Genomic DNA, 17556 nt, shown 5'->3' on the forward strand with positions numbered 1-17556 from the left:
ATCACAAAATAGACATTAGGAGTAGACTGCCTGGCTAGCTCCCAACTTTCTGTTTCAGGTGCTAAATAGCTTTCTTACACTATGGTCAACTGCAATATATTGAGCCCAAAAAAATATTATAAGGAAATTAGTTGAATAACTCCTCAAATTACAAAGTCTACTTTCAATTGATCGAGAGAATTTAATTCTTCTTGCTGGAGAGTAAAGCCAGATTGGAGGACTGGATAATACAGGTAGATTGCGATGCATTTTCTTTGGGTTAACGGCCTTTATCAAAGTAGTTACCCAAAAGGCCCTCCAGCACTTTCCCTTTATGACTCCACTTCCCAAATTACCAGCATAAAGTATAAACAAGGAACTACATCGCACAAGTTTTTCTTGTTTTTTTCTCCCCAAAGCTAACCTTGTCTTTTGATTTTTAGGACACCCACATGCTCTTCCCTAATTTGTTTAATATGGACCTTTTTCCTTAAAAAGTCATTAGGGTTTCCCAGAACCATGGCTGACTTGCGGCTCATCAAAACACTACTTGCAGCAGTCAGCAGTGTCCCTAGCAATAAAATGTAAACATCTCAATGGCCTGTCTCTACATCCAGTCCCAACTAGAATATTGGAGCTGTAGCTTTGTGGGATGCTTGAGAGGTCTCGTCAGTATGTACAACCACAGAAAAGTACAGATTTAGTTGTGATCCTGAAAGCATTTGTGGTGTTTTTATACTGCATGTACAGATGCTGAATTGCTGGACCTTACCGCTGCCCTTGCAGCCTTATCAATGATGCCAGCTCATAGCCCAGCACTGCAGCCCCAACCACATTCAAACTTGGAGCTAAACTGCTGCACATAAGTTCAGGGGGCTCCAGAGTCGTAATAATATCATACCCTGTAGAAATAAGAAACCCAGTAATTGGGGGACTGAGCCCAAAAACAACAGTGGGATCCTCAAACCGACAAATAAACTATTGTTGCTTAGACAGTGTAAGAAAACAGTCATAACAATGAGGTGCCAGAAGGGCAGGAACTCCAGTCCTGCCGCTAAGCCAACTGCCATGCATACTCCAGTAGTGCAAAGTTTAATTGATAAATACAGTATGGGGGGAAGGCACCTAGTTTAAGGGTTTTAACCACTAAATTCTGACAGGACCGGAGGCAAGGACTATGCTGTACTTTTCACTTAAATATAGCAACCTTTCAAAAAAACATTCAAGAACTAGGCTTCCCATGAACCAAAGGGAAAGGAAATAGAAAAACTTTAACCAACCACAGTCCATCATTTCTCTTTAAATCTGTCATCCTCCATGCCCTGTCTTTCTACGCTGCTTGAGCAGCCTTCAGATATGTTATAGCAGCTCTATAAATATGGTGACATTTTAACGTACTTTGTGTTTTGTGGCTCATTGTGCTGTTTAATGATCTGTTTTTGTAGTTTAAGCCTGCGGGAATGCGCTCAGCGCTCCATACATGGTTCTGTTTACAGTTTACCTCACAGCTGGTCCACACGAATGCAATTGTGCAGTTTGGCTGCCAAAGGATGTTTTTCATTATACTGCATTGCAATACCATTGAGATGCTTTTTTCTGTGCTCTGTGGTCAGTGCGCCTGAGCTCCATTTCCTGAAGGAGCAATATGCCGATCGTGGTGCCTTGGCCTTGATTCCATCGCAGCCTGGAGCGGAACACTCCTAAAATGGGTCTTTATTACATAAAGTTTTGACTGTGGTGTCAAAGTCCGACGATATGGGGCTGTACGGCGGTTTTCCTTGAGGGAGATGAATGAATTGTACAGAAGTGCATTGCACCACAGGGACGGAGCTCAGACTTGCTAACCCCATAGATGGCAAGGGGTGATTTCTCCTAGGGCTAGAACCCGTATAGAGTCCTTTGGGCTCCCAAAATATAGCTAGGTTGGTCCAGCACTGCAAACAGCCACTGAGGCATTTTAAAAGAATTGCTAAAGAAATTAAGGAAAATAAAACAAAGAAACTGCAAGAATGCAAGGGACAGAAGGGTCATACATGGAGGACGTATCTGTTTACATCCTTCCATTTGATGAAAGGTTTTGTGAGGCGGTGGATGACTCCATCCACTAGGCAGTAGCTCAGCTATTGAACACCTAGAATGAAAGTTCATGCAAATTGTTTATATCTGCTTTGAACCCATATATTTAGGGTTAGATCACCTTGGAAACTCTGGGCTCCCCCAGCAACTTGGCAACATGATAAACCTCCTGTAAAAGAAAGCTGGAACCATGAACATAGAGTGGATATGGAAGTCTTCGATAGACAAAAAAGGGCCTTTTTATCCCATGCCTTTCCTATGCAACAGGTGCCTGATATGGGAACCCCGGAGGTAAGAGATTAAAAAAAAAAAAAAGTGACAGTTTTCTCTTCTTACACCCTAGCCAAGATGACGATGAGGACTCTCAGTGATTATAATGGGGAGGAAGGTCTTTTTAGACCATGGTGCCAGTCTCAACATGCACAATCCAAGGTGTCAGACAATGCCCCAGATGGAGCTAATAGCACCATATCAGATATGTAAGAAACAGAAGATCTACTTCACCCTGTCACATTGAATGCTCATATTTAAATTGTAGTAAGCTGGCTATCTATATAGTGCAGTAAAAAGTACACTGTGCAGAGAGTCCAGTGAGTCTCCTATTGATAGAGGCAAAAATAGATACTAACGCTCTATTTGTGGTAGTGAAGGCGAGCGGTTAGGCTTATCAGAGGGTATTACTAAGCATTTGTTGTGCTCGCAGAGGCAATAAAGAAGACAAAAAATAAATGAGATCAATTTAGAAAAATTACAATTTATATATATTTTCGAACCAAGAACTACGTTCAAAGGTAAGTACTGTATTTACGCACCATAAACTCCTCTGAGAGGAAAAAGCAGGTAGACAGTTGTAGAGGTTCACCTTCCGGGTCTAGGGTAGCAGGAAGCCAAGGTCCAGTGTTCCACCAACAGTTAGTCGGGTAAGTCCCGAATACCACCAGGAGCAGGCAGTTGGTGGAGTTGGTAACTGGCGCGTTACAGGGAACGGGCCCTCTAAACACAGGTTGCACAGGGGGACTTGTAGGCAAGTCCGAAAGCTCCCAAACATGGGCTTGGGTAGCAAGGGCCTTATGGACAAGGGAGCACAGCAGGTTTGTCGTTACCCAGACGGGGAAGACTGGGTGCAGAGCAGGTAGGTTGGCCGGCCTGGTGAGTAAAGGTGCTCCTCGCAGTGAGGGGCCAACAGCTGGCAGCGGCAAATTCAGGCCTGCTGGGACACTCTCTAAGTGGGTCTCAGGGGTCTTGATGTCCCTCTGCGGCTGTTGGGCTCTGGTACAGCTGGAGTCCTGATTGGACTCTTTGATGTCGGTCTTGGTTGCAGGTTGTCCAGTACTCCAAGGATCAGTACTGCATGACTCTGGTCGGTCCTGGTGTCTCCACACTTGGTGGGGAGACAGATCTGACCTTTCGGAGCACGAGTACCTCTTCCTGGCCATTTGCTGAGCGGGTCGGACCGGGCAGCTGCAAGTTAGTGGAACAGACTCTGCGGTTTCGGTCCCTGCGGTCAGCAGCGGAGTAGCTCTTCTACTCCAAGGGAGTTCTCATTTTGCAAAGGCTAGTAGTCCTCTGGGATTCTTAGAGGCCACTCAGCAGCAGGACGAGACAATTCACCTCGAATGTCGAGTATTGTAGCGGCAGACAGGGGTTCGCACCAAAAACTCAGCAGCAGGCACTGTTCTCAGCTTCAGCAGCTCTCCTTTGTCCTCTTCAGGTCTGTAGAGTCTGAAGTTCTGGGTCAAGGGGTGCCACCTAAATAATCAATATTGGGGCATTAAAGTGAGTACCACATAGTAGTCAATGGGCTACCTACCTTTAGGGTGACTATACCCTCTATATGACCACTTCCTGTGGGAAGTGGGCATAGTCGATACCCTAATAGGCTAATTCCCTCCAACACAAGACGGAGGATTTATTGTACTTTTTCCTTTTACCTCCTATTCATACTTGGCTAAGGGACTGAGAGGATGGCAGGGAAAGCGATTGAAATACCACCTGGGTTTTGTAGATAGTGCTTATGTTCTAGAGGTTACTTGCTCTGTTACCAGCCCAGTGCAGCATAGGCCTTACTTTCCAGAATGATACCAAAGGGGATGATGGAAGGAGCGTTTGAGCAAATCAAACACTCACCCCCAGTCAACTGATCTAGGTTTAATCCATCACCGTTCTTTAGCCCACTCTGCCACCCCAGTTCAGACATGGCCATATGCAAATCAGTCTGACCCTGTGCCTCATGGGAACAGTCCAGCCTGAACTGCCAAGCCATGTCTTCCCTGGACCGGAAACAAGCATCCTGGGACTGGTTTCAGGTTCATAACCCTCATCAGCCAGGCTATCTTGAATCCAGTGGCAAAGTGAGCAAGGGACCCACGTCTGGGCATACCCTGCCAACTTAGGGCGAACAAAGTGACACCAAATGGGGTGAAGGACGGAGCGTTTAAGCAAATCAAACACTCGCCCCCAGTCAACTGATTTGCATATGGCTGGGTTCAGACTGGAACGGCATGGTGAGCAAAAAACACGATGGATTTAGGCCCAGATCTCTGTACTGGGGTGAATGTATGACATTGTTCTGCATTCTGTCCATCAACTGTTTTTGCATTTGTCACCCCGAGTGGGAAGGGTATGCCCAGACGTGGGTCCCGTGACCTCCATGCCACTGGAATCAAGCTGTCCTGGCTGAAGAGGGGTGAAACCTTGAAACGGGTCCTAGGATGCTTGTTTCCAGTCCAGGCAGGACCTGGCTTGGCAGTTCGGGCTGGACTGTACCCTTGAGGCACAGGGTCAAGACTGATTTGCATATGGCTGGGTTCAAACTAGAACGGCATGGTGAACAAAAAAAACAATAGATTTAGGCCCAGTTTTCTGTACTGGGGTCAATGTATGACATTGTTCTGCATTCGGTCCATCAACTGTTGTTTTTACTTTCCAGAATAACCTAAGAGCAAACCAGTACTTCACACTCTGCTACCTACAGGTACTGGAGGGGTCTAGTCACTGTGGGACATCATAGTTCTCCATTATTGGATCTTTCATAGAGCCACATGCTTGAATAATTCCACAGCGAAGTGGGAGTCTCATGGTACAATAATAAAGCAGTATGTATCATTATTATAGGCTATAATGGCAATGAACAATCACTATAATAGCCTAACAATTTCCTTTTTTTTTTTTAAAGGACCAAGCTTGAACTATAACCAATCACTAACGAAACAGCACCCTGTAGAACACTCAAGAGAGGCTGAGTACCTCAGATTTTCTACGGCCTCAGAGGCAATATCAGACTCTACAACTTCTTCATCCCTGATACTACATCAGGGAAAGACTTCAGAAGCCAGTCCCAGTGAAACATAACCGGACAACGAGGAGTCGACAGGAAAATAAAAAAAGTCGACAAAGGCGCAGTCTAGGACAAAGGCGCAGTCTAGTACAAAGACAGTCACAGGGCTACCTTTAAAGTGATTGATTTTGGCACCCACGTTCAAACGGTCAGCCCTCAGTCTCGTGTATTAAGCCTCATTTAACATCCCACAAATCTTTGTGCAACCACCCACATCAAAGTACTACACCCTAGAAACAGCTGCATGGGAGAGCACACAGAAGGGTCCTCGACCCACTGCAATGCCTTCCAGACGAGACAATCCAGAGGAATAAAGAACCAAGGCTAACAGACTAAATGATGCTGATCAAAACCTATCCGCACAGAAGTCAGTCTGCATTGCTAACCGCAACTTGAGAGATTTGCATAAGCGCTCAAACAGATAACCCTGGAGCACAATTCCTGAAGTTTAGCTGACAGCAGAGTGAGCTAGAAAAGCAGGTCTGTCAGTCTACAGAAACCTTGAACTATTAAACAGACCCACATACACCCATCACCCCCAAACATCTACAACTGGGATAGATTTGAGGTATGGATTAAAGAAACCGCCCGTAATTATGTTCGTTCACATGCCTACACATACGTGGTGCTGTGAGGACTGGAAATCCCTGGTGGTCCTGGTGAATGGCCTGGAAAAACCTAGGAGAATGAACTGAGAGCATCAAAAGAGCCTCCTTGTGATAAACTACAATAAATAAACATGAGCCTGTTGATCTTGCCTTCCAGTTGGAGTAGACTGCAGCTCCTGTTTTTGCCAAAGTGTGTAACAATGTGACATTTCTCATAGAGGAAATAAACTTACCACAGTTCTCCACACCATAACTAAAAGACCAGTAAGAGATATACTTGTTTGTCTGTGGCTGGTAGGACTACAAGTTAAAGTTACAAGAATGTGTTGCCTTTCAGTGATAGCTGCATTGCCTGGTAAAAATGGCAGAATAATCTTATGATACAGGAGTTGCAATAAAAAGCAGAAGGGATATGTTGGGATAGGAATCTACCCTACTTGGTTAACATTGTGGCCCCCTTCGCTGAGTGCACGACTACATATGAAACTGGTATTCTGACATTCTGGCAATAGCTTCATGTTAATCTAGAGTGTACGCAAAGAGCTAGGCCTGCTCCTGTTAAGACAATGTCCAGAACCTGGTCTATGACATGAAGGGGCTCACCAAGCATGCCCTCATAGTGGGCACTGAAGAAACGGTCTATGCCCTGGGTACACCACATAAAGCAGTTTGGCAACATACTGTGACCAGACCCTTTTCTCTTTCGAAGAGGGCAAGCCTAGTGGCTCCTTGTGTGTAAAATATCGCTGGTCAGTGAAATACAGCACGTATGTGCCATGAATGTGTAGCACATGTACATTTGTAGGACGCTTTAGTGAGTACTGGAGCCAGTGGGATCAATTCTGGATGCTGCTAGTTTAGCATGGCAGAACATGGAAGATTAGGACACCCTTACCAAGAAAATTACATTTGAAAAAGAACCCCCCACACCTTGTACAGTGGATCTACATCTCCTGTCTGAAAAATGAATTTAAAAGTGGGCTCTAGACCATCTCAGTTTGTTCCAGTTCCAAGTTATGAAGTAAGGGAGAGCTCTGTGAGGTGTCCAGAAAGACAGCTCTGTGAACATTGCTGGCGCCTACATGACAACCGTTTCCCAGATGTTAGGGCCTGGTGAGCATCTAGCCATTCATCATCAAATTGACAAATCACTCTGACTTGTTGTAGAGACAGAGGGATATCTTGCCCTGCCAGGCTGCTTGAGACACCCTGCCCTGCTGTTCCACCGGACGCCCCAAAGTAGAACAATCCCATATAAAACAGGATGGTTGGCCACCCTCTTAATGTCCTCATCTTGACCTAGGTTGTAGAATGTTATAACAGAGGCTTCTATTGCAAACAGACGCCCCCAAATACTTGAAATGTGCCCATTTAAAAGTGCAATGTCCCCATGGAATAGTTTTAGCTTAAGGCTGAATAGGTGTGATTGCGACCAAAATAGAGTGCTGCAAAGAGCTCAATTGTGTACAACAAAACTTCAATTGTTTTGCCTCATTTTTTGCTAATCCATGCCACAAAATCCTGGAGAGTCAAATTACTTAAAATGGTGTTTTGGTGAACAGGTGAACAGCGTAACTAGTCTCTGAATAAAAACTACAGAAAATGTAAATGAATTAAAACATTTAGTAAAAGATTAGAATTCTTACTATTTAATGTCCAAGGGAGGACCAAATACTAAGTATAATGCAGCACATAACCATGGACATATGAAAACAAGTTACTTACCTGTAACTTTGGTTCTCCAGTATTGGTAACTTTCATAGATTCCCATAGCTTGTATCATTCCCCGCCGTCGGAATGAGAGTCTCTGTAAACAAAATAACATAGCAGTAGGTACAAAAGAGAAAGTAAAAGGCCTAGGCCTCATTTCCTTTTGTACCATATCCACCTCTTTTTGTAAAACAGACCCAAATAAAGCAACAGCCAATCAGATTAGCCTCACTCCACAGAACCCTCCTGAGAGAACCTCAGAGCATCAGATTTTCGTAGCCGTAGTGTAACTGTACAACCAAACCTGCAGAGGGCTGAACTTTCCCAGGGGAGGAGGGTGGGTGCATGGGAATCTATGAAAGTTACCAAGACTGGAGAACCAAAGTTACAGGTAAGTAACTTGTTTTCTTACTCCAGTATTGGAACTTCCATAGATTCCCATAGCTTGTATCAGAGTAGCTAGCAGTCAGAAGCACATTCTGCTCCCTTAGAGACATCTCATTCACCAGTCTCCTTTCCCCCTTTTTTTTTCGTAGGAAAAACATAAAACAATGCAATCACAAAGAACCCATAGCAAAATGTGCAAATACTAAGAAAGGAAGGAGGGAAGAAAGGAAAGCTCACCACTCAATGGAAGAGATTCCTCAGGACTGCCTGGCCCACAGCCGTGTCTTCTTGTGTCAAGGTCTCCAGGCAGTAATGTCTCGTGAAGGTGTGTGTACTGTTCCAAGTTGCAGCCCTGCAGATGTCTTTAATCTGGACCCCTGCAAAGTGGGCCGTAGAGGAAGCCATGGACCTTGTAGAGTGTGCTCTAATTCTGCCCTCTAGAGGCTTGTCCGCTGCAGAATGACAGAACTGTATAGCACTGGAGATCCATCGAGCAATACCCTGCATGGACAGGGGTAAGCCTTTGGTACGGTCCAGATAAAATTTCAAGCACCGCTGCATGTCCAGCAAATGAAGTGCCCTTCCTGCCTGTGTAGATGGCTGAGGAAAGAAAGCCTTGAGAATTACCGGCTCATTTAAATGAAAATCCAAAGGCACCTTTGGTATGAACTTTGGATTAGTCCGTAGAATCACTGTATTCCTTTTGAATTGGAGGAAAGGTTTCTGGATTGTGAGAGCTTGTAATTCTCCAATACGTCTTGCCAAAGTGAGAGCAAGAAGGAGCGCTAATTTCCATGATAGGAATTTCAAATCTGCACGATGAACCGGTTCAAAGGGAGGCTTCATCAGCTCGGTGAGAACCAAGTTCAAATGCCATGTGGGAGGCGGAGGCCTCACTGGAGGGAAGACTCGAAATAGGCCTTTGAGAAATTGTTTGACAATTCTAGAGGACCAAAGTGAAGGACCAGATGCAGTGAGTCTGTAGCAAGAAACTGCAGCCAAATGAACCTTTATGGACGAATGAGCCAGCCCTGCCTTAGCCAAGGACCGGAAATAAGGAAGAACTTGATGAGGCTGAGACAAGAAAGGGTCCACACCTTGCTGTTGGCACCAGATGTAAAATACTTTCCATTTTAGACGGTAAGTCTTGTTAGTGGAAGGAGCTCTAGCCTTAGAGAGAACATCTCTTATTTCATCCGAGAGATGAAGATCTAGGAATTCTCGCTGCTCAGGAGCCATGCGGAGAGGTGCTGAGCCGGTCCGCCTTTTCGTTTATCACTCCTGGTAGGTGTTCTGCCGTGAGCGATATTCCGTGTAGGATCCCCCACTCCCACATTTTTTGGGCATCCTGTGACAACAGAAGAGATCTGGTACCCCCTTCCTTGTTGATGTAGTGCAAGGCCGTGGTGTTGTCCGTGCGGACGAGAACCGCCGAATCCTGCAAACGTGGAAGAAATGCTTGTAGAGCCAGACGAATCGCTCTGAGCTCCAGGAGGTTGATATGAAGAAGACGGTGCCGGGGCAACCAATGCCCGCTTACATGCAAGTCTTGAAGCACCACACCCCAGCCTTCCAACGAGGCGTCTGTTGTGACGACTTGAGGAGCCGGATTGCTTACGAAGGATAGACCTTGGGATAAATTCTCCTCCTGCGTCCACCACAAGGCTGCTTCTTTCATTGCCGCAGTAATCACCACCTGGTCGTCGAAAGAGCCGTGAAGAACAAGTTACTAACCTTCGGTAACGATGTATCTGTAAGAAACATTAGTTAGTTAGATTCCTCACCTTAGAATATCCCCAGGCGTCAGACTGGATCCGGAAGATTTTTCGTCAGCAATACCCCTTGCGCGTCGCTAGGCGTCGTCTGCGGCTCCGCGTCCGTCGTCGGCGTCGTGCGCCGGGATGACGTCGTCGGAGTACTTAGACGCCGCCCTCGCGCGCTGACGTCAGTTCTTGTACATAGCCTTCCGCGCCAGGAACGCAGAGCCATGCAAAGACCGACACTGGTGCCAAAAATAAAATCTAGGGGCCTGAAAGGACAACCTTAACCCTAGATGTCAGTTCGCAGAACGGGGAGGATGGGAGGGTCGGTGAGGAATCTAACTAACTAATGTTTCTTACAGATACATCGTTACCGAAGGTTAGTAACTTGTTCATCTGAAAGAAACACGTTAGTTAGATTCCTCACCTTAGAATAGATACCCAAGCAATACCATCCCCGGAGGTGGGTCTGCGAACCAAGATCACACCAGAAAGTCCTGGAGGACAGAACGGCCAAAGAAGCTATCCCTCCGGACTTGGCTGTCAAGGCAATAATGCCTGGCAAACGTGTGTAGCGAAGCCCACGTCGCCGCCTGACAGATGTCCTGCAAAGGGACTCCCCGTCCCAAGGCAGTAGTAGCCGCTGTGGCCCGAGTAGAATGGGCGCGCAGCCCAACAGGAGGGTCCTTTTTAGCCAAGGAATAGCAGATTTTGATACACAAAACGACCCACCGAGAGATGGTTCATCTGTGCACAGCTTTCCCCTTCTTAGCGCCCACGTACCCAACTAAAAGCTGGTCGTCCACCCGGAACTGGTTTGTGCGGTCCAGATAGAAGGAGAGCGCACGTTTTGGGTCCAGACGGTGGAGCCTCTCTTCCTCTTTGGAAGGATGCGGAGGCGGAAAGAAGGTGGGCAAGGTGACAGACTGCCCAAGGTGAAATGGAGTCACCACTTTAGGAAGAAAGGAGGGACGAGGCCGAAGGACAACCTTGTCCGGATGAACAGATAGAAAAGGAGGCTTTGAAGATAAAGCCTGGAGCTCACTCACCAGTCTAGCCGAGGTGATGGCTACCAGAAAAGCAGTCTTTAGAGTGAGAAGACGAAGAGGGCAATTGTGAAGAGGCTCAAAGGGAGCGCACATCAGGAATGTCAAAACCAGATTCAAGTCCCACTGAGGCATTACAAAAGGGACAGGAGGGAACGTGTGTGTAATGCCTTTGAGAAAGCGTGTAACCACAGGGGACTTGAAAAGAGAAGGCTGATCAGGAAGCCGCAAGAAGGCGGAGATGGCAGCAAGATAACCTTTCAGGGTGCCCAGGGCAGAGCCCTGCCGGGCCAGAGAAAGAAGGAAGAGTAGAACCTCAGAAAGAGGGGCGGAAAGGGGATCCACAGCCTTTGCTGTGCACCATGCCACAAATTTGTTCCACCGGCAGGCGTATACCGACTTTGTGGAGGGACGCCTGGCTGCCAGAATGATATCACAGACTTCAGGAGGCAAGTCAAATGGCATCAACTGCCGCCGCTCAATCTCCACGCATGGAGGTGGAGGCTGGACAGGTTCGGGTGGAGGACCGTCCCCTGCTGCTGCGACAGAAGATCCTCCCGAAGGGGCAGACGTATCGGGGGATCGGTCAACAGACTGAGTAGCTCGGGATACCAGTATCTTCGTGCCCAATCCGGAGCCACCAAGATGACTTGGGCCCGGTCGTGCCTGATCTTCTTCAGCACTCTGGGCAGAAGTGGTATAGGCGGAAAGGCGTACAACAGACCGCAACTCCACTCGTGACGAAAAGCGTCGCCGAGCGAGTGCCGCCTTGGAAATTCCAACGCGCAGAACTGCTGACATTGCGCGTTCTCTTCGGTGGCGAATAGATCTAACCAAGGCTCTCCCCACTGCTGAAAGAGGCCTTGCACCACTTCGGAGTTCAGACGCCATTCGTGATCCATCATGCACCGGCGGCTGAGTTCGTCTGCTCTGGCGTTCAGAGAGCCCGCCAGATGTTGAACCACCAGGGTGACGCCCTGGTGTTCCAGCCATGTCCAGAGGCGCAGAGCCTCCTGACAAAGGGTCCACGACCCCACCCCGCCCTGTTTGTTGCAGTACCACATGGCGGTGGTGTTGTCCGTGAACACCTGCACGACACTTCCCCTGACAGAGGGAAGGAAGGCTTTCAGTGCAAGCCGGATCGCTCTCAACTCCAACAGGTTGATGTGGAGGCGAGACTCCGCCGGAGACCAGAGGCCTCTGATCTCCGCCTCTCCCATATGGCCACCCCATCCCAAGAGGGACGCATCCGTCACTACGACATGCTCCGGTTGGGGAAGGGAGAGGCTCTTGCCCTTGACCCACTCGCGGTCCGTGAGCCACCACTGCAACTGCTGTGCAGTACCCTCCGAGATCAAGACATGGTCGGACAGGTTGCCGTGATGCTGGGCCCACTGAAACTTCAGGTCCCACTGCAGAGCCCGCATGCGCCGCCTGGCGTGATGCACTAGTAGGATGCAGGAGGCCATCAGCCCCAGAAGCCGCAACACTAACCTGACCGAAACCCGGGATAGAGGCCGAAAGATGGGAATCAGGGCCTGTATATCCCGGACCCGCTGTTCCGGTGGATGGACCCGGAACTGCGCCGAATCGAGAACCGCTCCGATGAAGAGGAGCTTCTGAGAGGGACTCAAGTGCGACTTCGGCACGTTGATGGAAAACCCCAGCAAATGCAGGAGATCCGCCGTAGTCTGGAGGTGGGAGACGACTGCCTGGGGCGAGCCCGCCTTCAACAACCAGTCGTCGAGATAGGGGAAGACTGGGACCCCTGATCTGCGCAGATGAGCTGCGACCACCGCCATCACTTTCGTGAACACCCGAGGGGCACTGGTGAGGCCGAAGGGGAGCACGGTAAACTGAAAGTGCTCTTGGCCCACCGTGAACCGCAGGTAACGCCGGTGGGCCGGCAGGACGGGGATATGGAAATATGCGTCCTGCAAGTCCAACGCTACCATCCAGTCTCCAGGGTCTAGGGCAGCTAAAACCTGAGCCAACGTTAGCATCTTGAACCTTTCCTTTCGGAGGAAGGCATTGACGTTCCGGAGGTCCAAGATAGGGCGCAGGCCCCCCTTGCCCTTCTTGGGAACCAGAAAGTAGTGGGAATAACAACCACGACCTACTTCTGGACTCGGAACGCGCTCGACGGCCCCCTTGGCCAGGAGAGCCGAAACTTCCTCGCGGAGAAGATCCAAATGATCCCCCGAGATACGGTGGTGTTGTGGTGGCATGGCTGGAGGGGTCGTCTCGAAGGGGAGGGAGTAGCCCCTTCGGACGATTTGCAGCACCCACCTGTCCGATGTGATGGACCGCCAGTGGAGCAGGTGATGGCGAACTCTGCCGCCCACTGGCGTGGTATGGGCCTGAAAGCTCGGACTAGGAAGGCTTTGAGGCGGATGCTGCCGGGGTGGATGTGGGCTGACCACGTCGGCCTCCATTTCCGCCACGGCGGAAGCCACGTCCGCGACCGCGCGCAGGTTGGTTCTGCGGCTGGTGGCTCTGCGGACGTGAGGAGGCGCCCCTTCCTTGGCCACGAAAGGGGCGAAAAGCGGAGGTGTGCGCCCGCGGAGCCGAGAGGCCCAAGGACTTGGCCGTAGCCCGGGAGTCCTTAAAGCGGTTCAGCGCACTGTCCGCCTTCTCACCAAACAGGCGAGTGCCATCAAAGGGCATGTCCATGAGGGTGTTCTGGACATCCCCGGAAAAGGACGTGGACCGCATCCAGGCGTGGCGGCGGAGCGCCACCGTGGTGGAAATCGCCCGACCTAGCGAGTCCGTGGTGTCAAGCCCACATCTTATGGCGTGCCGTGCTGCATCCCTCCCATCGGCCAGAGCCTGGGAAAGACGCGTCCGGACCTCCTCCGGACACAGGGGCAGCACGTCCTCCACCGTATCCCACAGAGAATGGGAATAACGGTCCAAGAGACAGGCGGTATTTAAAGACCGCAGGCCCAAACTAAGGGACGAGAACAGTTTCTTGCCAAACTGCTCGAGTCTCTTGGAATCCCGGTCCGGCGGAGCGGTCGGGAAGGAGGATTGGGAAGTAGAGGCCTGGATAACCAGACTCTCGGGGGTGGGGTGTTGGGACAGGAAGCTGGGGTCGCCCGGAGCAGGGCGGTGGCGCCTGGCAACGTTCCTATCCACAGGAGGAACTGTGGAGGGCTTGGACCAGGTGCCCTGCAGAACGTCAGTGAGGGCCTCGTTAAACGGCAGCAGAGGCTCAGTGGAGCTTGCTGAGGTTTGAAGCACCTCAGTGAGGATGTTGGTCCTCACAGCCACGGCAGGCAACTCGAGCCCAAGGGCCTCAGCCGCCTTGCGCAGCACCACAGAAAATGCTGCACCCTCCTCCGAAGCCACGGTCGGAGGAGAAGTGAATCCAGCGTCTGGCGAGGTGTCCAGCCCGCTGGCCTCCCCCAGCTCATCTGCCCAGTCCTGAGAAAGCTGTGACTGAACAGCCAGAGGGTCCTCGAACCCCTCCCAGTCGCCCCCTTCTTCCGATTCCTGATAAACAGGAGGAATGATCGGAACCGGACTGTAGAGATGGTAGGTCTCTAGCGGCGTCGGATGCGGCGTCGGCGGACGCCGTGCCGGCGTCGGGTCCGGATGAGGGCTAAACTGGGGCGTCGGCGTCACAGGCGTCGGCGTCGGCGGCGCCGGTGACGGCGTCGGTGGTTCAGGCGTCGGCGCCGGTGGAGGAGTGACAAGGTCAACCGGCGTCGACTGGGGCCCAGGCATGGGCCCCGCGGGGACCTGCGGCGTCGAGACCGGAGTCGTCGACGGCGCCGGGGCCGGAGCCGCCGGCACGCGAGGTCGCCCAGTCGAGCCCGCGGGGCCCGAAGGCGCGCCAGCGGGCGTCGACGGCGGGGCCAGGCTCCTCATGGCCGAGAGGAAGGCACTGATCTCCGCCGGCGCCGCGTCAGCCCCAGGGACCGGAAGGTATGGGGGCGGACGCGGCACCTGCGGCTCCGCCGGAGCCGCGGGGGTGGAACCACTTGGACCCTCGGCCGAGTCGCGCGACCGGCGAGGGGAGTCCGAAGAGCGATGTCGCCTCTTGGACTTCTTTGAGTGTTTGGACTTACCCGACGACTTGGAGCCAGACGATCGATGGTGGCGTCGGCTAGGGCTCCGCGAGCGATCCTTGGACCTCCTCCTGGACCGGGATCGCGCACGACGCGGAGCCGAGTGGCGAAGCTCGAGAAGCTTGCGGGACCGCTCCCGCCTAGCCTTCGAAGTCAGGGCCTGACAGTCGTTGCACGACTCCGCGTCGTGGTCGAGGCCTAAGCAATAGAGGCACCGGCGGTGGTGATCGGTCACCGACATCAGTCGATGACAGTCTTCACAAGCCTTGAACCCAGGCATCCTACCGGCACCAGATGTCGACAGACAGGGATCAAAAATGATCAAAAAGATTTAGTCAAAAAAGACTAAAAGGGGTAGCTCTCCCGGATCTGCGCTTACTGGCGCGGAAAAAAGAAGAACTGACGTCAGCGCGCGAGGGCGGCGTCTAAGTACTCCGACGACGTCATCCCGGCGCACGACGCCGACGACGGACGCGGAGCCGCAGACGACGCCTAGCGACGCGCAAGGGGTATTGCTGACGAAAAATCTTCCGGATCCAGTCTGACGCCTGGGGATATTCTAAGGTGAGGAATCTAACTAACGTGTTTCTTTCAGATCTTGTTGCCATTGCATGTCTATTTGCTCCTGAGGAGATCACATCCGCAATCTGCAGTGGGGTATCAGAGGGATGCATGAAAAGATAACTCCTAGAAGGGATTTGTAACGGCGTACTGAAAGACACTATCTTTTTCTCAACAGATGAGCCAAGGACCTTAGTTTCTCTTGCCTTTCGAAGGATGGAGAAGCCTTGTTGAGACGTGTCCAAAATAGCCCCTACGAATCGTGCTCTTTTGGACCGACATGGACGACTTCTCCCTGTTGAGAGTCAGACCCAGATTGCTGAACAGAGTCGTACATGTCTCGACTGTCTCCTCCGCTGTCCGCCTGGACGGAGCCTTCAGCAACCAGTCGTCCAGGTAGGGAAATATTTGAAAATGCTGTTTCCTGAGGAAAGCTGCCACCGGTGCCAGCACCTTGGTAAATATCCTCGGGCGGAGCAAAGTCCAAAGGGTAAAACCTTGAATTGGAAGTGGCTCTTGGCTACTGTGAATCGTAGAAACCTCCTGCGGGCTGGATGAATGGGTATGTGAAAATACACGTCCTCGTGATCGAGAGTGGCCATGAAATCTCCCGGGTTGAGGAGACGTAAGATATCCTGGAGAGAGACCATCCGAAAGGATTGACTGATGAGATAGGTGTTTAGCTCCCTGAGATCTAAAATGGGGCACCATTTCTCCAGCGTCTTCTTGACCAGGAAAAACCTGGAGTAGAAACCGTTCCCCCTCTGAGACAGGGGAACCGGCTCCACTGCTCCCTTGAGGAGCATCTGATGAACTTCGAGCCGTAAGAGACACAGATGTTTTGAAGGCATAGCGACAGGGGGCTTGGAAGGTGGCATATGAAGAAACTCCAGCGTATGGCCATCGCGAATGAGGTTGAGCACCCAACGGTCTGATGTTATCTGTTTCCAGTTGTGGAGGTATTGAGACACCCTGCCTCCCACAGGTGTTAACGGGGAGGTGGGTACAGTAGGCAGAGCCAGAACGCCGCTATTGTCTCTTGGAGGTGTCACGTTCCTGGCGATTCGGTTTTCCTCTAGTGTTGGACCTAGAGAAAGACGAGGTCTGGCCTTGTCAGTATTGGTACGTTGGTTGATACGACTGAGAGGTTGAACCATAAGAAGAGTACCGTTGTTGTTGGTACGAGCCTCTGTAGGATGTGGTGCTCTTCCCCCCTGGCCCCAAGGAAAGGAACCTTCCGATATTGAAGATTTCCTAGAGATCTAGCCGTCTCCGTGTCTTTTTTAATGTCCTGGAGGGCATCGTCGATATGTTTCCCAAATAATGCCTCACCATCAAACGGGAGGTTCAGGATTTTGTTCTGAACCTCCGGTCGGAACCATGTCGCCCAGAGCCAGCCTTGGCGACGAAGAACAGCTGTGCCTGCCAGTGAACGGAAAGCTGTGGTGGCGATATCCATGGCGCAGTCGATAACTTCCGCCGATGTAGCCTCTCCCTCCTGTAGAATCTTTTTGGCCTCCGCCTTGGACTCCTGTGGGAGCTGGTCCAAATATGGTGAGAGGTCGCACGACATTTGGCGATCGTACCTACCAAGGATCGCCAACGCAGTCGCTGCCCGTACCAAGATACTCGCCATGGAGGAAAACCGTTTCCCCGCATTATCAAGGCGCCTGCCCTCTTTATCGGGAGTTGTCAGTGGTGCAGAAGGATTGTGAGACTTTCTTTGCGCCGCCTGGGATATCACCGAATCCGGCTTCAGTTGACCTATCAAGGATGCTGGACTGTCCTCAGGCGCCTTGTACTTCTTCTCCAGGCGTGGCAAAACTGAAACAACAATAGTCTGGTTCTTCATTGCCTTCAAACCCTCGTCCCAGACATGGCCAACAATGGGAATAGAACAGACCACCTTCCTGTAGGGCTCCATAAAATCATAAAGGAAGCATTCAGTTTGACCTGAAGGCATAGGAAGCTTGAATCTACTGGAGGCTCTTTTAATCAGTTTGTGAAATCCCCCAATGT

At 50.7% G+C, this 17556-nt stretch overlaps 1 protein-coding gene across 5 annotated transcripts in view; it reads right to left on the minus strand.

Annotated features, from left to right (window-relative positions):
- RAB14 (RAB14, member RAS oncogene family) overlaps nucleotides 1-17556 on the minus strand; it is a 254427-nt gene that overhangs the window by 2823 nt on the left and 234048 nt on the right. The window lies entirely within an intron of this gene.

Source organism: Triturus cristatus, chromosome 1_2 (genome assembly GCF_964204655.1).
Source record: "Triturus cristatus chromosome 1_2, aTriCri1.1, whole genome shotgun sequence".
Lineage (NCBI taxonomy): Eukaryota > Metazoa > Chordata > Amphibia > Caudata > Salamandridae > Triturus > Triturus cristatus.